The sequence below is a fragment of the Lytechinus variegatus genome, chromosome 7 (genome assembly GCF_018143015.1).
Source record: "Lytechinus variegatus isolate NC3 chromosome 7, Lvar_3.0, whole genome shotgun sequence".
Taxonomy (NCBI): domain Eukaryota; kingdom Metazoa; phylum Echinodermata; class Echinoidea; order Temnopleuroida; family Toxopneustidae; genus Lytechinus; species Lytechinus variegatus.
In genome coordinates, this window is record NC_054746.1 from 22241826 (window position 1) to 22260748 (window position 18923).

Consider the following 18923-nt stretch of genomic DNA (forward strand, 5'->3'; position numbering starts at 1 on the left):
GTCCAATCACCACAGGGTCTACTTTGATTTATTCTAATGCCATTCCGTATAACAACAAGTTGGTCCATTGTCCATCATTTGGTCTAACTGGACTAAGACTTGTGTTAAATTGTGCAAAATGAGTGAAAATGAAATGGATATTAGACCAACTGGTAATGAGACGAAATGGTCATAGACGAAATGGTGATTAGACAAAGTGACGATTCGACCAAATGGTAAATGGTTGTTAGACGAAATGTTGATGGACGGAATGGCATTAGACTATTGAAAGTAGACCATGTGGTGAGTGGACGAGTTGAAATGTAAAGCTGTAGGTCTATACGAATACTATTATTCAACGCGACTCGATCATGTTTATCATAACATTTATCATGATACAAATTTTAACCAAACATGATTTTCATCATTAAATGATTTTTATGGGAACTAAATTAACCAATAAATTACAAGAATCATGAACTACATGAGATAATTTATTTGGTAATTAGTATACACACACAAACTTAAACTGAAAGGAAAAGCAATATTCCAATCCTATGTAGTTAATGACATCAATAGTTGTCTTATTACTTAAAAAATAATATACTGAATATTACAGACTGTGTTTGAGTTTCGATTATGTATAATTGTTCATAAATAGTGCCAGAAGTGCCCGGATGAAAATCTATCTTCAATCCTAATTGACTTTGGGCAATAAACGCTATCTGCTTCGCAAGAAGGCCAACTTGAAATGAAATTAAAAGCTTAAAACTATAACACACTAATAACAATAGAAAAAATGATTATGTATTATACGAGCTCACGTCGTAACATTCTTCAAAGAGGATTTGATATGAAAAATTAATACCGGACGAAATCATTCATGCACTCGGGCATGATTATTTGAATATTTACAACATACTAAATTTTACCTTAGGCATGTCAGGTAGTATACTAATCTCCTACATGATTGCATGTTCTCTGGATCCAATTTTATTTTCCATATTTTTTTTTATAAACCACTTTACAGTGCGTCCCAGAAAAGGGGAAACCTGGATTCCCATGTCTTTTTTTTCTTCAAATGAAAATGAATTATGATATATCATTTACATCACCATACAATGCAATTATTTCCCTATATTTTGATACCTATTATGAGACGAACACTTCACGCATTAATGAGCTAGACGAGTTTGAAATTTTGATGTCAAAATCAGGTTTAGTAGCGCAGAAAAGTTGAACAAGATTGGTTAGTGATCGACCAAAGTGCTTATTTAACCATTGTGTATATGTATTTGAGTTTTGTCAGACTTGTTTCCATCAGATATGATTATTTAAGTCTGGGACCGACCTTTAACGTCACCATCCGAAAGACGTGACCAGGGTTCGAACCCGTACCTCTGCATCAATTTGTAACTGCCCCACATAGATTGGATTACAGGCGCACGGCACAATATTGGCTTTTGTATTCTTTATCAAGTGTCTCTGATCCCTGATGAGAGTGGATTGAGTTTCTGCGCAACTCACTTCTGACATATTGCTTGTAATCTGCCATCCGCAAACGATTTGCTAAGATGTTAGTCTCATTTCAAAGATGAGATTCCACTCTTACCATAAATATAAAATTTATAGCAAACACATATTTAACTATGAAGTCTCTCTCTGAAAACGGGCTTCGTTTTTTGTGGGACGTACTGTGTATTTGATTCTGGCTGCTTGGATGACCATAAAAATGAAGCCCAGGAAATTTACGATGTCAAAAGAATCACAATGCGTCTCTTAAACGGTGTTAATGTGCATAAAAAATTTAATGACCCCACCCCCCTCGAAAATATAATTACTTATTCGCGTTTAGTTTCAGTAATTATTGCAAACTCCTGAAAATGGCTAATATTGCTCCATGAAATGATTTCTTGACTTATGTATTTGGTGCATATTAATGAGTTATTGGTTAAATCACTATCTCTTCCTTCTGTATTTCCTTTTACTGAATTTCAAATATACTTTTTAACATCCAATCATATTTCAAGTATTTTCAACTAAAACCCTGCTAGAAAGACCACAGTGTCACAAAGTGTGGTCACAGTGTGTTCACATAATAGTGGACTATGTGACAATATTATTCACACTGTTAAAATTAGAAAGCTCAAAATATCAGAGCTATTACGGAATAGCTCTATGCTCAAATTTAAGAGCGTGAAGGTGATTTTACCATGGAGCTAAAAGCTCTATGATTTCACATTGTGTTCCACACTGTGAGCAAACTGCGGCACACTATGTTCTACAGTGTTTTCCCTCACTGCTTAAAAATGTTAAATTCAAATACATGTATATCGATCCGATTTGGCTGAATGTTAGTGATGGTTTCTTTTTCGTTTCTTCACCTAATACATTTTTTATTCGAGAATGAAATCAAATTAAAATAACCATGTAAGATATGAAAGGTGAGAACAATATCAAAACTCACTGTCCCATATAATTTTCGCATTTAATATACGGAGACACTCTCTACAACGCATCGATTCCTTTCAAAATGCAAGTGAAATCACAATGGAGAGCTGAGAGGCCTTTGTCGAAATTTGGTGGACTGGGACATCAGATAATCCGAAGATTTGCACCAGACGAACAATTGCAAATATGTCGTTGTCATAATCATTTGTCAAGAGATTCCGATGCTATCCCGACCGCCCACCAACTTTCGACAAAAGCCTCTCAGCTTTCCATTGTGACTTCACTTGCATTTTCAAAGAAATCGGTGCGTTGTAGGGAGTGTCTCTGTAGTAAAGGCGAGGAGGGGGGGGGGTACCAGTGCATTTTGACAACCAAATGGTAAATTCCTTATTTTTTAATTGAAAATACATGTACTAGTAATGTGCTCCACAATCAAGCATTCTCTTATCATACTTACTTTCTTATATTATGAGGCCCGAGGCCGCCATCATTATCAAGCATAATCACTCACGATGGCGGTCTCCTGCATTCCATTAAATTATAATTTCGTTAAATGAACAATTATTTAATTTTTTTAAAATTTCATTGCTTATTTTACGACCACAGTATTGTTAATATTTGTTACGTATTTGTTAAATCTGTATATATTGTATAACTCTGATGTGAATGCAGAAATGAATTAAAATCAAATCAAATAAAAATGTTTCTCCTCTTTTACTTTTTTTTATAGCACTTAACAATCATAATTAGGGACTCTCCCCTTACTCCATAGCGTCGCGTTTAATGAATGATCGCTATACATCATCAAAAGTCCTTCGAAGAATCAATTATTAAAGATGAAAAACTTGATACTGGTTTCGATGTTTTTGTTCATCAAGTTTAAATGCGACGATCATATTCACACACCATGCATGTGCACTTTTTTTTAGAAACTTGTACAATATCGTAAATAATCACAATTCTTAAGAATGCGACGAATGAGCTTTTTTTAGTGAGCAATTTTACTTCAAGAAAATATTGTAAATTCCAAGGTTATCGGTGCGACAGAACATCGGTGCCCAATATTAACCTCTTGATGGATCTACAAATTGAAGTAATGCTTGGTAATGTTTGCAGTTTTCTTACCTATAATTTATTCTAATTTTTACAACCCTGGCTACTGTAACAATGACAACACAATCATTAATTTTGATTCCATTACAATTGAACGTAAGTCTATCTACGTTACCTCCTATTCTTCTTTCGTTTACATGAGATTTCAAAGACGTAATATGACGCTTGTTTCTTGACAGATATTTTTACTGGCATGTCTAGTATAAAATAATGATTAAATATTTACACATTACTCTGGTTTGGACTTTGCTCTGCAATCAGCATTTCACACACGTAGATTAACACTCCGAATATATTGACTTTGAATGCGATTGACATATTGTGACGTCACAATTTGTCTAAGAAGTTGACCTACAAGTTCAAAAAGTTTAAGTTCATGGCGCACAGAGATTGTTGACTGTATGAATCGTCGTGTGGAAAACTTTTCAAACTTTTTTGAATACTCGGGGAAATTTCCAATGTTTTACGTTTGTAACTCTGAAGACGAAAACGTAGAATATAATGCACCATTGATTACCCACGACTTTGTGGTAAAAATTATAAATAATCTCTCGTGCAAGAAAGCTACTGGACATGATAACTTGTCTGTGAAACTGTTAAAACTTTTAATTACCATCCCTGTCGTTCTGTCCACGCTTGTTTATATCTTGAACCTATCATTAAATGAAGGACTGTTTCCAACTGAATGGAAAACTGCTAGAATTCAACCAATTTCCAAATCAAGTGATAAAGCATTTTGTTCAGAATTATAGACCGATAGCCATTTTACTTGTGCTCTCCAAGATCATTGAAAGAGCTGTAAGTTGAAGCCTTCTTAAACATCTTCTTCAACAAGAAATATTGTCTCCTAATCAGTTTGGCTTTTATCATGCGAGACAGCACTACGTTGTATGGTTGATGATTGGTCGAAGCAGGTAGATGGTGTGAGACTGAACGGTGTTGCATTCATTGACTTACGTCGTGCTTTCGACACAGTAGAACATTCGCTTCTCCTCAACACACTTAAATCATGTGGCTGCTCTCGATCGTGCTTAAAATGGTTTGAATCGTACTTAGAAAACCGCAGACAAATCATTTCTATTGGTGATGAAAAGTCTTCTACAAAAGAAATTAATGTAGGTGTCCCTCAGGGCTCAATTCTTGCTCCGGTTCTGTTTTCACTATTTATCAACGACTTATCGAATCATGTTACTATAGTGCATCAGTGTATATTTACACAGATGATACTACTATTTCAGTATATGGTAAGACTAAAGCAGAGGTCGAAACCAATCTAACCCAGGCACTATACGAGGCCTATTCATGGATAAGAAATAACAAACTGATCTTAAACTATAATTAAACAAAAGTAATGCTATTAGAGTCACAACAAAAACTAAGTACTACTCATAATCAACAAATATCAATAAATATACATGGCTGTACTCTAGAATGTGTAAATGAAGTAAAGTGTTTGGGCGTAACAATCGATAATTGTCTTGACTTTAAGAACATACCAATTCAATGTTAAACCTTATCAAACGTAAGCTTGGAATCATTGACAGGAATAAACATTATTTTAATCAATCTCAACTTTCCAAACTTTATTGGGGATATGTCATTCCCCATATCCTTTATTGTTCTAATGTTTGGTTTGGCAGATCAGAAGGAAATTATGAGACGCTTAACAGGTTACATAAAAGGGCAGCGTACCTGATATCGAATCGCACATGGATGACACGCTCTGAAATCGTGTTTAAAGAATTAAATTGGCCCTCTCTAAACAATGTTCTCCATAGAACCCCATGTTTTCTTATGTATAGTGCGTCAACAAATTATCGCCCGCCATTTTATACGATAGACTCTCATTTGTCGATGATGTCTCTACGAGAACCACACGTAGTTCTGACAAATTGCTCTTGAGATTGCCAAAATGTCGTACGACCTTTTACCCAAAATCTTTCCTGTTTCTAGGCTCTTTCAATTGGAACCAACTGCCTGACCATATAAGTTTTTTTTTCAAATCTGTTCACTCTTTCAAATACCAACTTAAACACATCCAGACAAATCACATAGTTCATTTTAATCAGTATACTATACACTTATCATCCACTATTCCATTGTTCGTGTCGTTCCTAAAGCACACTTAATCACGATTGCTACTCTTATCTTGTCTTTCTGTTATTCCAACTTATTATTTAGACATTAAAACGTGTCGTGTTTTGTTTGTTTATTTTTTTTCCTTTTTATCTCGATGTACACCAAATGATGCGATATGTCTTCTGCTTTTTATTATTCCAAAATTAAATTTATTAGTAATGTGTAATACATTGCCTTATGTTTTAACGAGCTTTCATTTTTTTAAATGTTTGGTTTTATATAATCACAGAGCCCTGAGGAAGACAAGCTTTCAATGTTAATATTTTGCATATTAATATGTATATTATGTATCTTGCCATCTGTATCTCGTAACATATTCTCGTATTTTTACTTTGTATTTGTTCCTTTTTTCTCTATTTCATAATGCCCTGTTACTATGTTTCTCGTATATTGTATGTTTTTATGCTGATCAGTCCACCCTGTTTAAATATTCGAGAATAATAATAAAAAAAAATAAATGAATTGTTCTGTCAAGTGATAATGTTTTTTCAGAAATTATGTTTTTACCCCATATTTCATTGGTACTAGTCTTGTTCCCCCCCCCCTTCCGCACACACACCCCACACGCATACATAATCTGCCTTAAAAAAATCTTTTATAAAATTCAGTGGGGCATATATAAGTGGCTAGGGCGCCCCCGATCCGATTCGACAAATGCTAAATTATACATGTACAACAGCTTTGGCAGGTCTTGTCATCTACACCCCACAAAGGAAATTTAATTGGTGTCTAATATCTGTCTATCTAACGGTCTGTCGGATCGGGGTCGCCCGAGCCACTAACCAATCTCTCTGGTCTAGTGTGGTCTAGTGGTTAAGGCATCGGCATTCAAAGCTTGGCGCCCGGCTGAGAATTTTTTTGGCATCACCAATTTTTCCAAAGGGCAGATAGCTCTGGGGGACCCTGATTTAAGCTACGTCTACCATTGTTCTGAGTTCATTTATTTCTTTCACCATCATATATATATATATATATATATATGTATATATATATATATATGTTTAGTGCGTCCCACAAAAAACGAAACCGAGATTTAGCGATGATTTATCATAACTTTATCATAAATACAATATATATATATATATATATATATATATATATATATATATATACATTATCATAATGATAATGAAATTATTATTGATTAGACATCACTTCAGCTATTTCAATTGAATATTCCTCTTTCTTGATATACACTCTAAATTACAGGGATTTAAAATAAGTCCATATGGACTGTAGTTAGGGACCAATCGAAGTCCGAATTTAGTTTGAATCCATAAGATTCATTTTTAAATCTCGAAAGTTTTAAATTTAAATCGTTTGAGATTTAAATTTAAATTTAGGACTAAAACTAAATCCAGAAATCGACTGGTCCCAAACTACAGTCCAGCTGCATGACTTATTTTAAATCCCTGTAATTTAGGGTGTATATATATATATATATATATATATATATATATGTTCAATACTAGTAATTGCAGTGAAATGCAGTCTGTCACCTGAAATTCTTGCACTCTCTAGATCAATCAGTTGTATAGTATGAGTCAAATTGCTAGAATTTTGGATTTAATGGATAGGTTCCGACGAATGCCAGTCGTAATAACTCCACAGGCGAAGCAACCGCATGCCTGTTAATACGAAAGCAAAGACAGCGTAATAATCTTGTCATGTGCAAGTTTAATAAACGCTCCATGTGTAATAGTAATTTGCGACTCATGGTCAGGTCTTGTCGGCTCAGCAAAAATGGCAAAATCAGGCATTCTGGGCCCTAAAGTAGATTTCCATATTTAGAAATATATTTAGAAATATATATATATATATTTAGAAATATATATTTAGAAATATTTATAGCAAGAGTGAATTTTTTTTATAGAGTTCAAACCGAACAGTCTCGCTGACATTGCGTACATGTACCTCCCAAAGCGATGAGAGTAGATATATGTATTGTTGGAATATGTGTAGAACCTGCATGCTTTGGGTGTGATTGGTGAAAGAATACTTTGAATGTACTGGAATCGTTCACGAATCAATACGAGCGCAATATCGTATTGTAAGATTGTACATAGACCTTATGCTATATAATTATATGGAGGATATAGTTACTACTGTGTATCCATTATTTCATTACTTTCAGAAATCTACAAAGAACACAGTCTTTTTTGTGGAAGCATACATGTATCTCTACCTTCGCAATACACATTAATAAGGTAAGCCATGGCCATAGTCAGGAAATTAAATTTTCCTTAATGTGTCTTTTCATCTTTGATATATATATATATATATATATACATATATATATATATATATATATATATATATATATATATGTATATACATATATATATATATATATATATATATATATATATATATATATATATATATATATATATATATATATGTATATATATATATACAGTGCGTATCAAAAAAAAGTTTACACTTCGGAAAAAATCCTGTAAAATTATACATTTGTAATATTCTGAGGATTTTTCCATATTTTTACATTGGTACAGATCCAATTAAGCAAATGACGATATAACTGTCGAAAAGTATTTCCGCTTGAGTGAGCACCACTCATTTTTGAAAAGTTCATGAAAAATGATTTGCGCAGAACTTTGAAATAGTTATGCGAATAAAAGTAGACCTTAATCATGAAAAACACTTGTAAGTTAGCTAATAAAATTGATTTGAAGACATCTTTTACCCTTTTTAACTTGTTTCCTTGCCCAAAACACTTTGAAGAGAGCATTGCGCCCCATCCCACTCCCCCACACACCGAGGCTATCTCAACGATATTTGCTTTACACTGAGCTGTCATTTACATGAAATTGCTTCGGCTTGATTTTCATTTGTTCATCATTGTTAAGCTTGGAAAAAGTGTGGAGAAACAAGTATTAAAGGGAAAATGATAAAAAATGAAAAAAAAAAAAATGCTGGAGATGTCTGATATAAACTTTTATTCAGATTTTTAGTTATGTCCTCAGATCCAGCTGGCACAAAAAGGGTAAAGGTTATGCTTATTAAGTGTTGAAATTTCAATTTGGGTGGCAAAATTGTTACAAAATGCTTGCATGTGTCAATTTTTTATTTCTTTGGACTAAAAGTGCAAAGGAAATGTATGAGAAATGTTTCGCAGGGTAAGTTTGATTTTGCCCTTTCCCCTTGACACAGCGTGAAAACGAGCATTTTTGCGCAAACAGATTTCTGCGAGTTTTACAAAAGTGGACAGTGCTCACTCAAGTGTAACATTCTGTCAAAACCTTTACTTTTATTGGATAGATGAGACCCAAACCAAACATAATATGTGAAAAAATTATCCACATCTCGTATATTTTTTAATTCCCAGGGCTTTTTCAAAGTGTAAACTTTTTTTTGATACGCACTGTATATACGTGTGTTCTTTAAAAATTCCATTGGTCTCGTCATTTGCTGATCACGGTGATGGATGACTCTTCTCTTTATATGTATATATGTAAGTATATATATATACGTGTGTTCTTAAAAAAATTCCATTGGTCTCGTCATTTGCTGATCACGGTGATGGATGACTGAATTATGCATCACTCTTCTCTTTAATACAGTTTTCGATATCAATTAAAAGATGGCGTGCTTCAAATTTAGAACGGTGATTGATATTGATTGGAAATGTTTGCAGTGAAAAGCTTTGGCCAGAGTTTGGATTTTGAGTAATTTGAGTTCAAGAAATACATTTTTTTTTAGTTTAAGAAATAAAAATGGTACGGTGGTACGATAGGACATGATTCTCTTTGCGCCACGTGCAAGTAATGCGATGAGTCCACCGGGCGGCGCGCACCATTTGGTGCCAGTTCGCGCCAATGCAAAGCGCCTTGTGTCGCCAATGAAGGTACCTCTGAAAATATAATAGTGGCGTGAAGTTGTTCAAACTGCCTTCCATGTCCCAACTGGCGAGTGGTGGCGCAGTGGACTCCTAGCATGAAGGACACAGAAATGGAAGAAAAAATGCGAAAATTTGTGAAAAACAGAAGAACAGACTTATAGCGGGGATGTTAACGGATGTTCATCAGAAGCCTAGCTTATGAAATTGGATGACAGCTCCGAAGGGTTTCGAAGTGGATCGCGACGATTGACGCATAACGGAAAAAGCGGATGCGGGAACAAATTAGGGGATGCAGCGCCGATCCAAGCACTTTGTCGGCTTTCAATACTTATACGAGATGCATATATGCTTACACCATCTATGTCCGTGCTACTAGCGATGTTGGGCATGTACCTTATCTTTTCTCACTCTTTCCGTTTTTCAGTGGCAGTGGATGTGAGTAAAGGCCTGGTTCTACTGGCCGACGAATACAAATCATACTTATAAAGGACACAGTGGACGAGCAAAATTTCGGGGTGGCTCCATCCGTTTTCATCCGCTCCAGAAATGGACAAAATTAAGGCCTGGTCCCACTGGCCGACGGACACAAAACGTACTAATAACGGATACAGCGGACAAGCAAAATTTCGGGGTGGCTCCATCCGTTTTTAAGTTGGCGAACAATGAAATCACGCAGTGGACGGATGCTATGAATGAAACACGTATGCAAAGAGTACACAACGGATACACAGCGTTTTCCAATGGCAAGATTCTTTTCGACTTACATCCTCTCTGCATCCTTAAGTGCAGTGGGACCAAGCCTTTACCGAAAAAAAAATGCGAAAACATAACGGAAAAGAACAGACGTGGGTAGTGTATAATTATAGCGCGGATGTTAAACGGTTGTTCATCTGGAACCTTGCGGATGAAAACGGATGGAAGTTGATGACAGCTCCGAAGAGGTTACCGGGGTTTTCAATACATGATTATTTACGAGATGCATACGAAAACGAGGTATAGACATTGCATGTACCTAGCTTTCCTCCGTCTTTCCGTTGTTAAGCTTCAGTGGATCTGAATTGCGAGGATGCCCAGAGAATGCAAAAAGGATACAGTGGATTTTTAACAGATGAACGGACAAAGAACGTATTATTATGTCGCGGAAACACGGCGGAAATTTCATCCGTTCTAAAAGTTTTGTACACTTCTGTTCCTCTGGGTCAATCAAAGAAAATCAAAGAGAGACTGGAAATTTGCATTTAAATTTAAACCCAGTTCTAAATAACCGAGTGCATCTATAAATCTAGATATCGAAATTGTGCATGGGACTGTATCATTTGGAACAAATCAATATAGAAATAAAAACTAAAATCTCAAATCAAATTACATTGTTATACCAGTGTCTGTTACTTGATCGAGGTCTATGGCGAATCATTAAATATATTTGCAATTACTCGCAATAATGATTCCATATGCAAACAACCGAATGGGGCCATTTCAATGACTTATGGTTATGGTAAATGGGTGCAATTTTGCCAATTTGACATCAATAATGGTACCAGGACTCTGCTATATATAGCAGCCAATTTAAGTGGATCCCCTCATTTTCATTCTCTATTGTTTTCATACTGCCTAGCAATAACCGATAATGTTATTGTAACAGGCGCGTACGCAGGATTTTTGAAAGGGGGGGGGTTTCGAGCTGATTTTTTTTTTAATCTCCCGCCCAGTCTCTAAAAAGTGATGAGCGGGGGGGGGGGGGGAGAGGTGATGATTTTTTTTTCTTTTTTTTCAGCGCTGCAAATAAGACAATAACATTTAAGTGGGGATGGGTATGTAACAGTGCGGTCATGACCCGCGAGCGAGCAGAAATGTTCTCGTTTATGCGTTGAAAACATAACCTTTTTGTCAATAGTTTGTTGGTATCATAGTCGATGCTACATGTCCTTCGGATCGTAGCACTCATGATATGGCCAACCGCGTAGCCAGGATTTCATTTTGGAGGGGGCGGTAAATGCACGCGAAGCGTGCCAACACTTACAGAGCGCGCGAAGCGCGCTCCCTAGGGGGTGGGTGCTGCTTTGCACGTTTTGCTGGGACACAACAGATTCCGATAACGAATTGTAGCACTTTACTTCAACATAATTGAGTATACGTCTGATTTATCAGTGTGGTATCTTTTTGTGAAATGTCGCCATCTATTGTTACATTTCTGACGCGTGACGTCATGACGGGCGTTGTGGCGTGCGCCTGTAATCCAAGCTGTGGGGAAGTAACAAATTGATGCAGAGGTTCGAGCCCTGGTCAAGCTTTTAGTGTTTCATAAATCAAAATGAAAAGGAGCCGTTTCTCTTGTCTCTAGTACCTCCAATTCGGTTGACTATATTGCGATTTTGAACCTTGTTTTCAAAAGTGATTGTAAACGCACAAAAGAGGTATACAATGGAGGAAATTAAAATGATAATAACTCCGCGCGAAGCGCGGAAGCTAAAGTGATTTATCAATTTTTCTTGCCAAAAAAGGGTCCCGAGAAAAGGGTATTCTCAAAGATATATTGAAACTTTCTTTGGAAAGATCAGATTTGATTACAAACAATTTAGCATCAGTGCATATTTTAACTCGCAAAACAGAGGAGAAGATTGGTAGAGGAAGATATTCCTCCCCGCGATGAGCAATGAAACTCTGAAATTTCAAAGGGCGGACGTTTCATCAAATGTAGATATCTCTAATACCCAATCGTCTCTAATTCAATTGATTTTCTAAGATTATTGAACTTCATTACAAGGAAAATAGTGCGCATAAAGTTGAAACTTCTGTGATTTATTGAAATTATCTATCTATATAATAAAGGATGATTAATTTTTTTGACTTATCCTGAAGCGCTTCGCAAAACAGGACAGGAGATGAATGTATATAGGGAAATGACATGAAGTTTAATACAATTTGATAAAAAAAATATTGTACTTTTTTATTTAATACGACACGAATTCCATACCTTCCTCTTTTTAAATTAGGAACCTGTTTGCCCCCAAATTATGGTTGTTTATAGTAATGAGCTGAAAAGCGGGAGAAGCTGACTTTATGGAGGTGACGGCAGAAACTGATATAAAGATTTTACCCGCTCGGAGCCGACCAGACCAGAAGTTGCGCGATCAATTGAAAAAAAAAAGATAACTTCATACATTTACTTCGGCCTAACCTTACTCAAATTCATGCCCTAATGTATACAATTTTAACTTTAACTGGCAAGAAGCACATAGCTGAGGTGGAAAAACAGGGTTAGAGAAAAGGTGGGGGAACAATGGAGAACTTCAATATTGTCATTTAACCGCGCGCAGCGCGGAAGCAAAATTCATATATGAATTTAAAGCAAGAAGAGTGAAGGAGTTTCTCTTTTGAGAAAAAAATAAAGAATAAATAGAAAAAACACAAAGCTTCCTTTCTTCCCTTTCCTTCCTTCCCTTTTCCTTTTCTCTCCTTTTTTCCCTTCTTTTTTTTCTTTTTGGGGACTTTTTTTTGGGGGGCGACCGCCCCCCCCCTGGCTACGCGCCTGGATATGGCCTTGATCAGAACACTAGAAACTTGAGAAATGTCATGAATAATTACGAGCGAGCGGAGCAAGCGAGCCGAAATGTTTGCGTTTTCCGTCAAAACATACAATTCTTCTCAATAGCTTGTTGGTAATGATTACATATTAGTTGATGATACATGTCCTTCTGCTCGTAAGTCTCATGATATGGCCTTGATCAAGAGACTAGAAACTTAAGAAATTTCATAAATGATTACGAGCGAGCGGAGTGAGCGAGCCGAAATTTTCGCGTTTTCCCGTCAAAACATACATTTCTTGTCAATAGTTTGTTAGTAAATCAAGTATTAGTCGATGCTACATGTCCTTCTATTCGTAACACTCATAATACGGCCTTGAACAGGAGACTAGATACTTATGGAATTTCATAAATTATTACGAGCGAGCGGAGCGAGCTAACCGAAATTTTAGCGTTTTCCGTCATTTTGGTTTTCATATTGGTAAAACATATTTTGTAAGAAAACTTATGTCTTTGTCTTGGTTCACTTGTATTCATAAGTATACATCATGATAATCATGTATGGCCTTGTTAATGGCGATACCGTGATCATGTCGGCGACATGCGGAAATAAAAGATATAATAAAATGGAGCGAGCGAATCGAGCGGAAATTTTTCTGTGTTTTTCGTCGGAAACATGAGATTCTGTTCATTATTGCTGTCATATACATTATTGGGTAGGGGAACTGTCCGTAACCAGACCAAGGAGTTATCAGGCTCTTGCCCGATAACTCCTTGACCAGACCGACCTTTTGGCAAAAAAGAAAAAAAAAGGAAACGAAAAGGGGGGATTGAACCCCGAACCCCCCCCCCTTGCGTACGCACCTGCATTGTAATAATGTTTATCCCTTAATTTGGTTTTTATTTTTATTAAACATATGTGTTGAACTCAACCGATGTACACCCTAATGGCACCCTAAATCTTTACTACGGGATCCATATCTCTGGGCTTTTTTTTTCACTTCCACTGTTATAAAAGAATTATGGGGAGGTTTTATCATATAGGGATTTACTATAATATGAGTGATTCGAGAGGCACTTGTGGCACATGCAAGCCGATATAAAGGTAATTTTATAAAGTCATTAATTTGTGTTGAATTTGAATATCATTTATACAAAGATTATATCAAAATTTCCCCCCCCCCAAACAAAAAAGAGAGAACTTTTCAGAGGTTTCGGGGCTCCATCCCTTTGACCCTTTCAGGGGCCCTTAACCAGGTCCCCTGGCCCCATGTCATGCTATGAGGTTCCACTCGCTTCGCTTGCTTTGCACGTTTTGCTTGGGACACAACAGATTCCGATAACGAATTGTAGCACTTTACTTCAACATAATTGAGTATACGTCTGATTTATCAGTGTAGTATCGTTTTGTGAAATGTCGCCATCTATTGTTACATTTCTGACGCGTGACGTCATGGCGGGCGTTGTGGCGTCCGCCTGTAATCCAAGCTGTGGGGAAGTTACAAATTGATGCAGAGGTTCGAGCCCTGGTCACGTCATTCGGATGGTGACGTTAAAGGTCGGTCCCAGACGTAAATAATCATATCTGATTGATACACGTCTGACAAAACTCAAATACACACACACACACACGTCATCAATTTTCATTTTTGCATAAATTATGTCAGTACTTTTGACACCATATGATTTGGTGGAACATAATGAAGTACATCCACAACCCCAATTGGTGGGAATTGGTACAATGGTAAATTGCCAATTCGTCCACTGCCAACTCGTTCACTCACCACATGGTCTACCTTCATTTAGTCTAACGCCATTCCGTCATCAACATTTTGTCTAATAACCATTTGGTACAATAACCATTTGGTCCATTCATGACTTCGAATAATCACCTTTCGGCTATTACCATTTCGTCCAATGACCAGTTGGTCTAATACCTATTTTTTTTTCATTCATTTTGCACAATCAACACTTAAGTTTAATTAGACCAAATGGTACATGGACTAAATGGCTATTGGACCAACTGGTTATTAGACGGAATTGCATTATACTAAATGAAAGTAGACCATGTGGTGAGTAGACGAACTGGTGATAGACCAAATGGTAGTAGACCGGACAAATTGGCATCAGACGAATTGGAAATAAACCGGTAATTAGCCCCATTGAAAGCAATGTGTTATTGGCCTGGTTCTATGGCCATTTCAATGTTAGAAACCAGGGGGCCGTTTCATAAAGCTGTTCTTAAGTTAAGAGCGACTTTAAGAACGACTGGTGAACCTTTCTTACGCGCTAGATAATCACCAATAAATATTAATGGTGAATATCATTTACCACAAGAAAGGATCACCAGTCGTTCTTAAAGTCGCTCTTAACTTACGAACATCTTTATGAAACACCCACCAGGCCATTTCAATGGGGCTCATAATACTAAAGTGATATCTTAGGCCCTCAAATACCGATTCCCACCAAATTTTGGAAAGGGTGCTTTTCATCATGTTCTACCCAAAATATGGTATATAAAAACGCTGAAATGCAAAAGAAAAAAATGTGACTTCATCACTTCGGTACTTTATTCACTCACAGCTCTTCATAATGATAATAATAAAATGATGATGATGGTGATGATGATGATGATAATAATAATAATAATGAAAATAATAATAATAATAATAAAAATAATATCAAAAAACAAATCCTATATATATTTATTTATATGTACGTGTGTGTGTGCGTGTGGGGGTGCTCTTCCATGTGTGTGTATGTTTAAAGGAGCAATAGATACTCATTTGTGCCCCCCCCCAACCTTCAGGAGAGATTTCAGCTGATGTCAGCATCCCTACTGGAAAAAATCGTTCCCATCAGCAGGCCCTGTCACTACAAGAAAGGTGCATTATAATTTTCATCACACCACAGATCTATTTATAATTTGGTGATATCATGACTGATGTATAGTTGCTCATGACATTTGTGTGACAGCATGGTGAGAAAGGGTCACACTGATCGAGTCAAACAAATTGAATCCTGTGATTATTCTATTTGACCTTTACTGTTCAAACAGTCCAATTTTTGTATTATCCATAGAAGTTTCTAATATTTGATAAGCTGGAATTTAGATGATATTCAGAGAAAATCGTAGAGTTCTTTTTCGGGGGATAGGTAAAATATTTTTTATTGATAGTCACGTGATTAGTAGGATCTGTGGTTCAGCAACATCCTGTTTGCGTTCCACTTGTGAGGACGTAATCTTATACCCGATAATTCCAGAAAAAATATATACCCATAAAACATGTACCCCGGCATGTGGGGGATATCCCGTGCGAGAGTCCCCCAATAATTTACGATCGAACATTATATAGTATTTATGATGAATCATAATGATAAGTTTGATTATGATGATAAGGATGGTGAACAAGCTGATGGTAGTGTTCATTGTCGTATGCATGATGACATTGACCATCATTTATTTTGTTGCATTATCCCATGTTTATTGCTTTTAAATGAAACGAGAAACGATAATTAAAATTTAAAAGGGTTTATAAGAGGGAAATAACCTTGAAACCTGAGAAGAGTCCCTAAAGTGACTTATTTTCGGGTAATTTTGGCAAAAAATTAAGCTCGCGCTTCGCGTTTGCATTATTGATGTAGTCCTGACGAAGTGCCTAGTACCATTGTAAAAAAAACTAACGTAATGCCTAAAAAACTTCAATCTCAAGGACTATCTCCCATGCACACTGGTGTATAGATGTTGGACTTGAGGGTCATGGGTCCATAATAACAACGACTCCGATCAAGAGGGGAGAAAAGAAAGAAAAGGGAAACAAAAAAAAGGGTAAACTATGAAATTTTCTCAAATATCATGTCAAAAATCTATGACAAAATTGGGCTTTTTTATTAGAAGGTAATTTTTATGATGATGATGACGGAGGTGAAAAAGATGATTAATGTATCACTTTTATGAAATGTTAAAACACTCAGTATAGATTTAAGTGTATATATTTTATTCCATAGTTCTCAAAAAGGGGAACCGGGCAAATTCATTTTAAAACAGAGAAGTACGAGCGAATAATAAAAAAAGTTTGAAAACATCTACAGCTGAAACTTTATTCTGCAAAAGATATACCAATTCAAGGAGCTGACAGTATATTTGAATGCTCAGCTGAAGTAGTATCATGCTGTGCAACCACATCAATCGTTAAACAATGAATTAATCGGGTATCCTAAAGACAAACTTCCTTATTTCTTATAACAATGGCAATATATACAAGAAAGGGGATATAACGAATAATTCCCCTCTGAAAAAAGCCTCATGTCGCCATTCAGACTACTCTCACAAATAAAGTGTATCCGCTTCATGCACCCCTCGAGATACTTATAGTGCGCATGCTCATTATTGTTATCGTTAAAGTTACCCAGTATAGTTTATCATGTTTATTGATGATGCATTGTATCATCGGGGGGGGGGGCACTTCCAATGACGAGTGGATACCATGCGCGACCATGGGGTCTCGAAAAGCACCCTAAACAATTATTTTCCATATTCTGAAAATGTACCCCTTAACAAATATTGGCGTGTGAAACCCTACCCTTAACAAGTATTGGAAACAAAACGATACCCTTGGCAAATATTCCCTGAAATGAACCCCTAAACAAGTACAGCGATATTTTAACTGTTAATTGTCACGAACGTCGGTTTTATCTTTACCTACATCATTGGGTTTAGTACAGCCCCACCTCACATACCTCACGCAAATCGTACTCTAAACCCTTTTGTGTTGACTGTTGGGGCAAAAAGTATATCCTTTATAAAACATTTTAGTTTTTTATACCCTCGCAAATTTGACCCTAAACACGTAGCTTTCCTAGCGAAATAGATACCCCTTTTTCATTATTTTAGTGTTTTTGACACCCTTATTACGTTACGTACGTAACGTACCCTTTCTTGAAAAAGACATGCATGCTCTTTACGTGATTTTTTGGGGGGTCGCGCATGGTATCCACTCGTCAATGTAAGTCCCCCCCCCCCCGGATTGTATCAAAATCGCAACGTATTAGTAGTAGTTGTTGTACCCCCGAAGTTCGATGGCGTTATAATAGACTGTATTTTTGCGAGTGGGTGAACCATGAAGAAAAATTGATTCTCGTCGACAAATGGTTGACCGAGGGGGTAAAATGGATCGACAAAGACTCCTTAAGAAGTTATAAACAAAAATAATCGACTTTTGCCTCCACCCCCAAACATTTGTCGTGGAGGATCAGCATAGGAATTGACGTTGTTGTTTTCTTCGGCACGAGGGGCAGACTATAGTATAGGTCTTTTACAAAATATTACTGGTCAAGTAGAACATTTCCTCTTATTTCAATCAATGTCTATCGAATTTGGCACACACATTGGACACATTTGCCTTTCTTATACGTACTTGATACATTGCCATAATGCATGTATTTGATGGCTGATATCTCATTTTAGTGCGAACAAATATTATCAGAGGTGGGGTCTTGTGAGCAGGGCAAGTTACAAGGAAACTCGTGCTGAGGTTAACTTGTGTTTACCAAACTTTACCTTATTGTAGAAAGTATGTAAACAGCTGGGAAATTCCAAATCTGAAAGGTTGTTCATTTTAATTCGGCAATTCCGCTTGCATCATGTTCGAAACCAGAGTTGTATGCAGGTACGCATTTTTTTCAGGGCATTGTGATATAACTACTTTAAAATCGCAATCCCCCAAATAAAAAAAAACGAAAGAAAAAAACTTTGTACTTTACTCGTGTTGTAATTATTCATCTGTCAAATAATTAAAACTTATGCCTGCCGTATTCAAGAGACACCCCCCAATATTATACGTATTAATAGGAAA